Raw genomic sequence first — 14,706 nt, forward strand, 5'->3', positions numbered from 1 at the left:
CATTCAGCACTAGTTCTAATGGACAGCGCAGCACTGGGGAGGAATGTTTAATAGCAGCTATGAGGTTAAATGATTTAACGCTTCTTTTACCCTGCAGTCTATAATAGATGTTGTTAAATGTTTCAGATGGCTGGAATATGCACATATTGATGATGTAAAAATAATGTATGGTTTGCTTTGTTGGAATGTCTTAAATGCCAATAAAGAAGATAAACCAAAGAGGACATACGCCACAAAGGCATATATTAAGAATCCATACTAATATAATAAAGAGAGAGCCCAAACCTTTGAGGCGGGTAATCTCAGGAACCACAGCACCAATCACAACACCCAATACAGCGTTGGAAAGGGCAGTTGCTGCAGAAGGACATAGGCTATGCAGATGCCCACCATATACATATAAAAGGTAAAAGAACCGTGCCAGCAAAGTAATCCCTTGTGGGCGTGTCTGCGTTGTGCTGTGGGCGTGTGTTGGGGGTGTGACAAATGCTGGGGGCATGTGGTACGTTCCGCCCTTCATGCCATGTCTCATATCGTGTGCTAATCCCACCCTGCTCCCTTTAAATACCCCTGCACCCCATAATCATAACCCACCCTTACTCCTTAAAATACCCCAACACCCTTAAACACTAACCCATCTTAACCCTATAAATATACCCTGTACCCCAAAACCCAAACCTATCCCTAAATCCTAAAAATACCCCTGTACCCCATAACCCAAACCTAGCCCTGAACCCCATAAATACCCCTGTACCTCAAAACCCAAACCTACCCCTGAACCCTAAAAATACCCCTGTACCCCAAAACCCAAACCTACCCATGAACCCTTAAAATACCCCTCTACCCCAAAACCCAACCCTACCCCTGAACCCTAAAAATAACCCTGTACCCCAAAACCCAAACCTATCCCTAAATCCTAAAAATACCCCTGTACCCCAAAGCCAAAACCTAGCCCTGAACCCAATAAATACCACTGTACCCCAAAACCCAAACCTACCCCTGAACCCTAAAATACCCCTGTACCCCAAAACCCAAACCTACCCCTGAACCCTTAAAATACCCCTCTACCCCAAAACCCAAACCTATCCCTGAACCCTAAAATACCCCTGTACCCCAAACCCCAAACCTAGCCCTGAACCCTTAAAATACCCCTGTATCCCAAACCCAAACCTACCCCTGAACCCTAAAAATACCCCTATACCCCAAAGCCCTAACCTAGCCCTGAGCCCTAAAAATACCCCTGTACCCCAAAACTCATACCTATCCCTAAACCCTAAAACTACCCCTGTACCCCATAACCCAAAACTATATCTGAACCCTTAAAATACCCACACAACCCTAAAACATATACCTACCACTGAACCCTAAAATACCCATGTACCCCAAAACCCAAACCTAGCCCTGAACCCTTAAAATACCCCTCTACCCCAAAACCCAAACCTACCATGCGTGGTAAAAGCATATAAAATGTAATGCCACGCGTTATAATGACATTGCGGAGTCATGGTACTTTCGTTATGAAAGTATGCAGAGTGATGGTATGCGGAAAGAAAGTTGCGGAATAATGGGTGTTTACCCTCCCCCGGTAAGTACATTGGTGGCACGGCGGCCCACATCTCCAGCAACATACTCATATTTTTTCACCACCCATTTGAAAAATACACAGGTCTCTCTCATTGATGGCCAGCACCGACATACACTTTTAGAAACACCTCCCGCCACAAGTTCTAGAATTGCGAACTTTAGAGCTGGGGAGCTACGTTTGAATCTCGGCATCAGCTTAACATCCTGTGATTCCAGGCAAATCACTTTGTCTCCCCGTGCCTACCACAAATGAATGTGTTCTTCTGTAATGTAAATTGTGCTCATGCCATGTTGTCGAGTTCGCGCTATATAATAGTGCAAGGAAAAATAAAGTAGGGAAACTCGAGTTCACACACTACTGAACGCGCACTCTTAAGTGCATCAGCAGTGCACTGTGAATCGGAGCGTTTCACAGGCCTTTCACAGATAAGAAATGCTATCAAAACGAAATCCTACAAAACAATATACTGGCCGGCAGCAATTCATACCCGGACAACGTCGGGACGGGCTGCTAGTAAAGAACAAAGGACCAGAGGAAGTTGATGTTGTAGCTGATGATTTTGGATGTGACAGTTGGGCTGTTCATAGAAAAGATGAATGAGTGGGCCTGGATGGTGTTAAAAGTAGGGGCGGGGGTACACTTTGGGCCACCAACAAATTTCACTGAGTTTTGCTACTCCACGCTCTACTGGAGTGTGGAGTTCAGCAAAAAACCCACCAACTGCCACATGGTGGAGTTTACCAGTGCCCACCCCTAAATTAAGAGATTTGTAATCTTGTCTCCAACAATATGTAGACAGGTGTGTGCAATGTGAAGGTGCCCACAATTTCTCTTTGCACCCATTTACACAATGAGTATTTATTCAAGTTACTCTAACCTTTTTCCTGCAGTTATTTCCAGGTCCTACATGGTGTCATTTAAGTACAAAAAACTAGCCGATCTGTGTAGTGAATTCTGCTGGGCTATGGTTCTAGGGGGCAGATTAACAAGCCCCAAATGCTCTTAGCCATGTTATCCACCTCCCATTGGATAACATGGCTAAGAACTGCTCAGGGCAGGTGTTAGCTTTTGGAGATATTCGCGCTTAGCGCGAATATCTCCAAAAGTTGGTAATAGGAGATAGCGATGTTAGGGACTGTTTCCAGTCGCTAACATCTTGGCACGCCCACTTTGCATGTCATTAGTGATAAATATCACTGACATGCAAAGCGGGGCCCAAGTTGGTCGCTATCTCCTATTAGCTGTCACTAACTGGCGTTAGCGACAGCTTGGTAATAGGGAGATAATTTTATCTCCGCTTTCTTGGCTTTTAAAGCCAAAAAAGCGAAGATAAACCCCCTTGATAATATGCCCCGTAGTGAGGCATATTACCAACGTTTAGCGATATTTACCGCTAACGATGCTTAGCAACGAATTTCTTAACGCTAAGCATCGCCGGAAATTATCGCAGAGATAACTTGCTGTTAGCAAGGTTTATCTCAGTAGTGATAAAAATCCTCGCTCTAACTGCCAATTGAGAGATTATCGCAGGAAAACCAACGATAATCTCTCGAAGTTTGGAGTTAGCTTGATGATAGGGGCTCACAAATTTAGCCATGATATCCACCTTCCATAGGATATCATGGCTAAGTCAGGAAAATACCAGGTGTAAAAAAAGCAGTGCTAACCGCGGTTAGCGCTGCTATTTTTTATCACTAACAGGGTTAGCGAAATCCTTGATAATAGGAGAAATGTCGCTTAACAACATTTCTCCTATTATTTTTCTCTGGAACGCCCCCTTTGCATCTCATTAGAGATGCAAGGGGAAGCGTAGAGAAAAAGGGTGCTAACATGCGAATTTGCGTGTTAGCACCCTGTTGCTGATAGGGAGATAATTTTATCTCCGCTTTCTTGGCTTTTAAAGCCAAAAAAGCGGAGATAAATCCCTTGATAATATGCCCCGTAGTATCCTTTCAGACCGAAAAGTTAGTGAGTTTACTATACTAATACAGTAGTGGAAATACTGTCAATGTACATTGTTTTGTGTGCAGTATAATTTGCTTTTATCTCTGGAGTTGGGTGCCTCGCTCTCACTGCCTGATAGATAGCTGTAAGTATTTTTCTGCAGTCATTTAATTTGGATGGTTGTATTCCTAGATTTTTGGAAACCCGTTATTTAAAGACAAGTATGTTTCGTCTTCTAAAAGCTCCACACTGCATAACTGTGTAAAAAGCCTGCCCTCCTCTCATTTCCATGCTTTGCTGCGCAGGCCCGAGTAATAAGGGGCTATTCTGCACCAATAGTTTATGTTAAGAGGTTAAAGCCCAAGGCATAGCTATGGTCTTTCACATGCCGGAGGCATGTAAAATAGAAGTTGGGTTTTGCTTGATTTAGCTAAAGGCAGATGAGGGTAGATAGCGACAAATACAGGGATACGAAGGAACGACAAATCTACAAAGCTCCAAAGTTCGGTGCTCGGAGTTTGCCGATGAGCCCAGGTGACGGAGGGACTGCCTTTGGAGGGAATACCTTCCAAGGCATTGTGCAGTATCGCTATGACCAGCTCAGGTAATGCATCCGAGGGTTTAAACTTTTCCCCCGCCGTTTTTTGTGTCTCTTCAGCTTCTCTGTGTTGGTAGCGTTAAGAAAACAATTTTGATTTTCACTTTCGGTTAGACCTTACCACAGGTAGTTAGTTGAAGAAGTAGGGGTGGGCGAAAATTTTGATGAGTGTTTTTGGGGGAATTCCACACAGTAAAACTCTGAGGGGCAGATATTTAAAGAGTTTAGGATGGTGCTAGCATGACGCAAAGTGGCGCAAAACCTCGCACACATTTTCAGATAGGCGCAAGTAAGTATTTGCACCATATTTAAAAGTTAGCGTGACGGACAAACGGTTTTGCGTCACTCTGCACCAAAGTAGATTTAATGTATGCAGAGTGGGTGTGTCAGGGCGTTACCCATGCAAATAGCTACAAAACCCTGTAGGCACAGGTATTTACATGAGTCACGCAAAGTGATACTAAGCAGCGCAAAAAAGATTAGCGCAAAAAAATAGCGTGGCTAAAAAACAAGCCCAAAAAGAGCTGGAGCAATTTACTTGGAGATCTACCAGCAGCCCACTTGAGGGACTAGTAATCCGCATTGCTAGGGGTGATGGCACTGTTGGAATATTTCGGGGTAATGTCATGTCTACAGATGAACTGTGCAAATTCTGTTTGTAATATCGCTGCCCAACTCCCGAGAGAACGCTCTTCCTATGGCACGCCTTCAATGGCAGCGAGGCATGGTGGCATATCACTCAGATGTTGGCCTGCTGGAGAGGAATATCAGCAGGGCCCTTGGCTCTGTGTATGGATTGTTGCCATTCTGGAGTTCTCTCTCCCTACCATTGATGGGCCCAGTGCTCATACTGAAGAGGTTGGTATTTCCACAACTTTGTACTACTTCTCAGCACTCCCACTCATGCCCCCATGCATTTTGTCTCTGAACTTAGATCAGTATTGGTGGAACTGATTTGGGCAAACGTTTGGTGCAGAGTAGCACTTGGCAATTTCAGTCAGGCCTAACTTTAGAGACATGTGTGTTAAGCATTTATAAACACCAATGCATTTAATAAGTAAAGAAATACACAAAATAAAAATCCCACGCCAATTTATAATAATAGTAAATATTTTTATGAACAAATAGACATCAAAATGAAACAAATCCAATGTAGGGAATTGGATATATGAATAATAAAGATTAACCATGTTATAGTCCCTAAAAACATATAGGCCACTCTGGGACATCTGGTAGTACATGAACGGGACAAAGTCAAAGTTTGAGGCCGACAGCAATGGAGCCCTGTTTGGATAAACTAAGTGGGAAGCTTTGGTCAAACGTTTACCTTCACACTTAGAAACTTTTCTGGAGCTTTTTTCTCTGACGTTGCTCGTCCCTCCACAGCAGGCCGGATTCAGAGTGGGGTCACCAGCTTGATTTTCCATGAGTCCCCGGTTAAATCCTGGAAGTTCGACGCTCTGGAGCTTTCAGAGGGACAAACCTGAATTCCTAGCCAGGTCGCAGTTGAAGGTAGTTGGCTTAACTCTCGAGGTCGAGGCAGTCACCTTAAGTAGCCTTTTCCCAAAAGTTTTCCAAACTTTTCCAAACTGCAGGCGGTGCATTCTGAAAGTCTCCTTGTAGGTTCAAAGTGTCAAAATCACCAAGAAAAGGGTCTGGAATTTCCTAGATAGTCTCTAGGATGTCTGTACCACAATTCTTCCAGTGCACCAGGCCAAATCCTTAAAAGTCCACTTGATGTGATGCACTCCAGGATGGGGGCTCTTGGTAGAGATGATGCAGGTGGGCTCTGTTAACCTGTAGGCTCCATTCAGAGTGCTGGCCTTTGGGTGCAAATCCAGATTCCAACAGGCCGTTCTTTGTTTTCCTTGCAGATTCAGACAGCAGATATGAGACACTATGCAGCTCTCACATATTTATTCAGCGTTCTGGGGTGACATGCAGGCAACTCTGTCCAATGAGATGCTGGGTGCCACCCAAAAGCATGACAACTTCCTCCAAAGTGTGGCATCATCTTGTCCCACAAAGTACTGCACTTCCACAATCCAACATGAATGATTTCTCTCCAGAGGAGTAAGAGTTATCTAAACCACCCCTCAGTGTGGCTCATTTCCATTAGCTCTACTCCCCCTGACCTCTGCAAATTCCTGTCCTAAGCCTGCCAATGGCTTGGGCTGGGTGTGGAAGTAGGTACTCCTGGTATTCCTTATTGATCTCCGCTCTCTTTGAGCTCAGTTTGTTTTACCCCCCCCCCTTGCAGGACCCATCCTCTCCAGCTGCAGAGCTCTCTCAATCAGATAACCTCTGCTCCGGCCAAGCCACGTATCACCTATATAAAAAGCAGCCTGGCTAAGACTTTTAAGGCTGACGATTCAGCAGATACCACTAGAAGGCTGGAATTTGGCTTGCAGAAGAATACCTTCTCTTCTGTACTAGTCATGATAAATTCAACAGTGGTAAATTGTTGCATTTATCAACGCAAATCTTTTAAGCCCTTGAATGATATGTGCACTCTTTTCCTAGCAATAGTTATATCTACATAAACTATTGCAATGTTAGCTAAGTATCTGCAGATGGGGAAAAATAAAATAGGCAGTTGTTCCTCACCAGGGCATATAAAACATATATTATAAGGTCCCTGCTTATAGTTGATCCCCAATTTCACCCAATTTTACTTTCAAAGACAGTCTTCAAGGACAGGCTGCTTTTAAAATGACAAGCAGGCACACAGCAGTGCACGCATGCAGGTACAGGAAATCCGCTGGGCCTCTAAATTTCCATGCCCTATTGTATAGTAGGGAATTATAGGTAGTTTAATCCTCCCAGCCCTATTATATACTAGGGACGTATAGGGGCTATCAATACCAATTGTTAGAATTCACTTTTAACGACAGGCTGCAAGGCAGGACTGCCTTTAAAAGGACAGCAGGCACATAGCATCGCACACATGCAAGTGCAGGAAATCTGCTGGGCCTCTAAACCTCCATGCCCTATTACATAATAGAGACTTATAGGTAGATTGCACCCCCTGGCCCTATTATCTACTGGAGACTTATAGGGTCTGTCATTGCCAATTGGAAATGTACCCTATTACATGTACCTTTTACACATAGCACTGTGCGAGATCCTGGTTGGCAGAACATGTACCTTTTACACATAGCACTGTGCGAGATCCTGGTTGGCAGAGTCCAGGGTACAGTCAGAGTCAGTGAATACCAGTATCCTTTAGCAAAAAATGGGGGTGAACAGGGCAAAAGGATGACTTTCTAACAGGTTGTCTGTAATAGCATGCTGTCATTTCATCTTTTTTCAGATTCCATAGACCATTGTCATAAATATGTTGTCGGCTGTTCCATACTTTATTGAATGAAGTCTTCAATTTATACTGTATAGGCACCTTATCTTCCTGTGGATTAATAAAACATCTTCTGTTTCACAGGGTAGTCGGTGGGGATACAGTTGAGTTTACTTGAGATGGCTGTAGGTGGGTCTTAAGCATCAGATTAGTCTTCATAATACAGGTTTGTTTCCTTGCCATGATGCTTAGATTCTGTGCTAAATTAAGGTAAATGGGGATTTTTTTGAATAAGGCACTGTGTGCCTGACACATATTTGGTGAGCGTTATCACTAGTAGTAATGAAATTGGTGGTGTGATCGAGCATGTTGGGCAGAACTCTAGTTGAAGAGGTGGCAATACGATGGCTGCTGACTTGAAATAATTAGTATTAAGGTGGTTTACCATTTAAAGCTCTGAGGTTGCCCTGAGAAGGTTGGCGGAGGGCAATGGAAGTTGCTGTAGAGATTTACAGTTTAACTTGTCAGGTTCAGTCTCATCGCTGTCTCATTATAAGGACCGGCTGAACAGTACTGTAGGCCAGAGCCAGCGGGCAGGGCTGCCATACAGACACGTGGCTTTGGCTTTCATGCCTGCTGTTATGTGATGAGTACAATTGAAATCACGATTTCTAGTGACATTCAATATACTCTGAGAACAGCAAAAAAGGCAAAGAAATTACTTTGTAAAATGTTAAAACTATGCTGTGCTGTTAAAAATGTTATAACTATTTTTTCTTTTTTTTTTACAGATCTTAATTTTAAGATATTAAATTTAGCACCATTTAGATTATAAAAAACAAGTGAATAAAATGTGTACCGTTTTTTACGTGTATTACTGTTGAGGTAAGTTTTAGTAAGTCTTAAAATGCACAATGGACTGTGTTTCCATACAATTGAAGAAAAGGAACATGGATGGACTACATTTGTGCCAGAAAATTGCAATGCAGACAGGTATAAAATAGGGGACAGCTTCAGAACACCTGTCTGCAAGATACTTGGTATAGTACAGAATAGACTGATATGGTTGTTTTGCAGGTCTTGGTAATTTCAGAATTAAAAGAAATGAAACCCTTTAATATAAACCACATCACTCAATGTTTTTACACATGTAATATTAGGTCGCATCCCTTCCCTTCAGTAATATATAAACATGTCCTATCAGTTCCTTAAAACGTAGGTAGTTATAAATGTATCTTGTTCTCTGCTATCAGTACAGAAATGTACTCCTATAATAACAATTGGCCTAGCCATTAACTCTCTTTCTTATTTATAATTGAGGAAAGGGCATTCTGTATACTTTTTCTTTTTCATGTAAATATAATCTCATCATACACAATACATTGTGTTGAAAAGGTGTTCTATAGATTTTGCTGTGCGTTTCTTGCACAGAACACTCATAGAACAAGACACATTTCCAGATTTATCAGAAATCATAAATCTGGACATGTTTGTGAATGCTGCACCATTCTCCTATTGGTGTAGCAAAGCACAACGAGGAAAATTGTTTTCACTTCTCTTAATTTTTTCACTTTCAATATGTGCTGCAATGCACACCATAAATTGAAGGAGAAAAATGCCTTTACTGATTGTTTTGTGCAGGAAGGTATTCCTTCCTGCACAAAAACAATCTCCGCATGACACGGACATCTTTGCACCATGGTGCAAGGGTGCCTGTGTCACCACATGGCTGCAGTTTGTGCAGCTGTGCAGAGGGAAGCACAGAGTTGCAACATATGCATGTACATATGTGACATCCCTGTGCATTGGAAGTACCACAGCACGCTGTACTTAAACAGTTTACAGTGTCATGCTGCAGCACTTCCTTATAATTCTGCACTCATGCATTCAACACACATCACAAATGTATTTTTTCAGTCAATTATATACTACTCATACATTCATCTAAACTTTCACACACTAGCATACTAGTTTAGATCTTTCTGTAACCAGAGTAGTTAGTTCTGAAAAGTACTTTTATTTTCTTTTTGTTGTTTTGTATATATTTTTAGTTTTTTGAACGATTTTGTATTTTTTTTAACAGGGGTAAAAATGGGAACTGGGGAAAGAGAACTAAAATCTGGGAGGAGAGGAGAAAAGGAAACTAACAATGGTGGTGGTCAACAGTTCGACACACCAGATCCACTGACTGCTCCCCAGGCGCAATCAAGTGTTTGCATTTTATACATGACATTCTTAGTTTCCCAAATTGGAGACGAATATCAGGCTGTGAGGTAGAGCTAAGTATGGGCGAAATTTGCAAATTTGCGGTACGTGAACTCGCGCGAAAGCAAATTCGCGGTACGCAAAATCCGCAAATTTGTGCGAATCTGTGGATTTTTTTATTTTTGCCTGTTCGCGGGTTTTTTTTCAGCGCGGCTACCGCGAAGTAACCCATGCGGTCGTACATGGGCGCGGCCATCTTCTTTTCAATGTTCGCATTGCGTATTTCCATTTCCGGGCCCTAGTTGCATGCTCGCGTTGCGCATTTCCTACGTATGGGCGCAATTGCGTGTTCGCGCCCGTTTTTGCGTGCTCGCGGGGGAAATATTGCACAAACTTACCCACCTGGTAGCAATGGGCGCGGCCATCTTGTTTTTCAATCATTGCTATGGTTTGGGCATGCTTTTTCAATCCTCCTTTAATCTTTGTAAACCTTTGTTTGTTTGAACTTTTAAAAAATCTTTTTTACTCATTATCTATCTCTTTATTTTTGTACATCTATATTTTGTGTTTTTTTCTACTTTTGGTTACTTTAAAACTACTTTTTTTTAACTCTCTTTTCTTTTATTTACTTTTTCCCTATTCTTTCCTTTTTTATTTTCTTTTAACTGTCCAGGACCATGGCAAAGGGAGCTGGCAAAAACCTGAAGGGGAAGGGTCCGGCACTTCCTCGCTGGCTCCCTTGCGGGTGCTTAAGGGGAGAGGTAGTAACTGCCCGCGAGATCTTTAGCGCGGTGGAGGTGGCCGCACTGGTTTTCTTTGTCCAGCGCCACCTCCCCTAGACCGTCGTGGCAGGCGGCAGGCCCAGTACCGGGTACGGGCTCCAGGAGCGTCGTCAGCTATGGGGTAAGGTGTGCCGGGCCATGTATCGGGAGTCTGGGGTCCAGCGCTCCTACAGCCAGGCGACGCACCGGTGGTCCGATATCCTGGACCGGGAACATGACCTGCTCGACCTGCTTGGCGTTGAGATCCCTGGGCTTGGTGCATACTAGTAGCTATTTAATCACTACTTTGTTGTCTCCTGCTCTGTGTTATGATATTGCAAATATTTGTTTTTTCCGAAGAGCAAGAATGCTGCCGATTACATTGCAGGTAAATTATGTTTCAAAAGCTTCTGTGATTGCAGGTGCTCGCCTGCTCACTGGCGGTGCTACTATACCTACTTGTTTTAAATTTTGTGCTCATATGCCTGACTGATTATGTATGCGTGTACTTTACAGAACTGCATAATGCTAGACATTACATTGCAGGTAAAATATGTTTCAAAAGATTATGTGATTGCTGGCGCCTGCTCACTGGCGGTTCTACTATGCTTACTTGTTTTCAATTTAAAACTCATTTGGCCTGAGTGATTATGTATGAGTGTACTTTACTGAACTGCATAATGCTAGACACTAGAGACTCAAGTCCAGTCCTTCCTTTGTACTCCTGCCACTAAGAAGAGATAGTGGTGGTGGATTGATAGTTTGAGTATATCATGACTGGTTATTTAGTAGGAAACTTTTTAGTGGTCTGCAATCATGACGGACTGTGTCTGTCACTTCGGGTGATGCGGAGTGCTGCCTGCCAGTCCTAGTAGAACCTTCTTGTGGTTGGTTTAGTGAGTTACATAACTTTCCAAGTAGACGGTCCGCGAATCCAGCAATACTAATATCCTAGTACACCACATCAGATAGGTCAATAAATTTAGTGCAATTGGTGTCTATTTCCCTGAAATAATTTGTTATTGTTTTTTTGAAATATTTGATTTGGTTGACAATAATCATCCATGTTTGTATCTTTCTTTCATGTTGTACATCAACTCCCCCCAGGGGCAAGAGGAGAGAGGAGGAAGTAGCGGTGCCGGCGGAGCAGGAAGGCCAGGATAGGTCCGCCGAGGGCTCCTCTGCTGGCCCCAGTAAGTTTTCCTGTTAATAATATTATTATACTTCCCTATCTTTTACAGCACCTATTTATTCCAAACGTTCCTCATAATTCTATTTTTTCCTAAATCATCTTTGATCTTCTTGTAGACTGTTTCTAAATTCTTATCCTGCCTCTACTACTATGACTCTCTGTGCTACTGCTAGATTATTATTAGTCTGTCTGTGTAGCTAGCTAAGCTTGCACAGTTGGCAACAGGTGTTAAACAAAAATCCTATTCAGCAATAGCTCTAGGCACTGAGTGCAGTCCTCTGGGTTGTCCATAATGTCTATTGAAGTCTTCTAAATGTTTATGCTTTGACAATTCCCAACAATAAAAAGTCAATGGCCACCAAGAATAAGATACTAGTTTACTTTTTGATTGGATAGGAGGACATACTACTACTGTTGCAGGGACTATTCTGCACATACAGAACTATGGACAAGAAATAGGACATTGCTGATAACTGATAATAGGCGTAGTTAGACTTTCCACATACCTCAGTCATAACAGAAGTTGAACCCCCAATCTCCTTACTGACTAGCTAGTGTGTCACAGTCATTATTTAGCTGCCGAAAGCAGCGATGATCCCCAATGATTATACAACCCAGAACGGTATGGAGTCAGAGTCTCGACCTCTCCGAGTCACGGACTCATGCTTGCAAATTGCAAACCCTTTTCGCTCACTCACTCATGACCATGTAAGTTTTAAATTTTTATTAAAAGTAAAACAACTAGCTCTGTGTGTTCTCTGTATATTAATTTTAAATTGTGCATTAAAAACATTTATTAAAATTAACTTCATAGAAGATAAACGGTGAACTCATGAAAACTGGACAGTGGTTGATTTACACAGTAATTGTGGGAGACCCCTCACCTAGTTGGAACTTAAAGTCTTGGTGGTGATGATGACGACTCCGACTAACATTCATATGATCTTGCTCTTGTTCGTAGAAGGAAAGCTTCTGTCTGTTATGAGAAAAACGGTGTGTGTTAAAAAGCAAGCATTCATCAGTTGTGCCAAAAAGTGTAGCATCACATGTTATGGCTAAGCATAAATAAAAAACACCCATCCCTGAAGAAAGGGAATTTTTTTGGTCAGACTAGAGAGTCACACACTTTTTAATTTGTTTATGTAGTACTAGTACACAAAGAAACAGACTGTAGAAAAAGGGTCTAAGGGGAACCTTTTAGAGACCTGCTTGCATCCTATCCCCCAAATCTCTAATCACAAAACACAAGGGATGCCAAGGGTCTAGAAAACACTGTCAACTCACTCAATAAGTAGTGTGTGAACACAGGTATATAAATATATATATATATATATATATATGTGTATGTGTTATAAGAGGAGAGATATATAGATATATAAACCCATCAGCCCACCCATTGGCGGAAACTCGTCATCTGGGTTGTTTTGTACAGATTGGTACCATCCACATTTGGCCCACTATGTAGTTGTGGGTTAGTAGTGTGGAATCAACCAGAGCGAGAAAGATGTCACGGCTGAAGGGTCAAAAGTTGCAGTGCACGAAAAAGGTGTGAATACAGAAAGTAAAAGTGATTAAAATTGCCTATTGTGATGCCAAAGAAGGAATTTTAATAGAGAGGTCAACATAATGGCAAGGTTAAAAACACCAAGTGGTGATAGTATGGCAACAAATATTACTATCAATAATGTCTACGTGGTCAACATGTTTCAGCCTTGAAGGCTTTCGTCAGGACCTAAAAGTATATACCAGTACTGCAACAGTGAAAAATAATAATATTGGTAATATAGATTCTTTTCACATATCAAATGACAAAACCTACCCCAGGAGAACAACTTCTCGTAGGTATAGAGTCACTGTGGTGAGAAATATCTCTCCCATCACTTGTATGGAGGATGCCTCACCTCACCTGGCGCTCGCTCAGGTTGAAAGAGGCCACGCCCTGTCCGTCGTTGCCTCGAGCCTCCCACTGAGTCGTTGCCTCGAAGTAATGTACAATAATAAGATGTATAACATCAGGTCGATGCAAGCTGCAGATGAGTTGTTAATGGATCTTGGTAAAACAGCCTGTTAGGGTTAATGAATAATAATGATCCGAATAACCAGTAATGAGCCATAAATGGGTTTGGGTGAAAAGAACCTTAGGCTTTAATCTTAGATACTTCCTCTTTCCTTTTCACTAAATTGCCTTAGTAAGTTCTGATATTTATTCTGTCATAATCTTAATTCTGAATATAAATGAGCAGAGGCACATATTCCTAACTGCACTATATACACACTTAATATTCAAGTACACTTTACTGTTTAGAAGACTTACAAATTTAGAGCTAAGTTTTTGTCAACCAGGTAGAAGGCAGTCACCCTTGACTTTGCATTAGCAAGTGCATTAGCGGCGTGAGTTGACGAGTAACCAATGGCCTCCTCTAAATTTGACTTCAACTCAGCTGTGAAAGTTTTATCGCGAAGCCAAGTCAGATCAGAGATGAACTTGATGGATGGGATGAAAGAAAAGGGAAAGAAGGGTGTAAGGAAGGACGAGCGAGTTAAAATCAATGACTGGCAAAGAATGATACGTGTTTTTGAATGCTGCCCGAGGTGGCTGGGAATCTGATGCATGGCCGGTTGAAGGCTGATGCAAGGATGGGTGGGTGGAGAAAGAAAAGAGGACTGTCTGGGTGGGTGAAACAGAAACTGTATGTGTGCGCAATATATTCTTTGGTTCAAATTCAAATGCAAGTCAAGCATCGATGCATGTCTGGCGGTTTACAAAATAAAATAAAAAGGTTGTTTTTCGGTGAGAAAAAGTAAGGTTTGTCCAGTTGAGACATTAAGAAGAATGATTGACATTTACTTTGAATGGATGGATGCCTGGATGGTATCTTCCTCATAGATAGCATAGGTGTATGTAGACAGAGTGGATGGTCACTGGATAAAGAGTGTTACTTTGAAGAGCATGAAACACTGCACATCCGTGCCAGAGTAGCAAAGCAGAGGAAAGTAGGAGTTGTAATTTAATTTTTCAGAATACTCCCTTGACTAACAGTAGTTTGCAAGCAAAGCATATATTGTGCATCTACATTGTATAGTTCACATTATCAAGTCAAGTAAGTCCCAACTCACAAGTGCCTT

This window comes from Lissotriton vulgaris, chromosome 2_1 (genome assembly GCF_964263255.1).
Source record: "Lissotriton vulgaris chromosome 2_1, aLisVul1.2, whole genome shotgun sequence".
NCBI lineage: Eukaryota > Metazoa > Chordata > Amphibia > Caudata > Salamandridae > Lissotriton > Lissotriton vulgaris.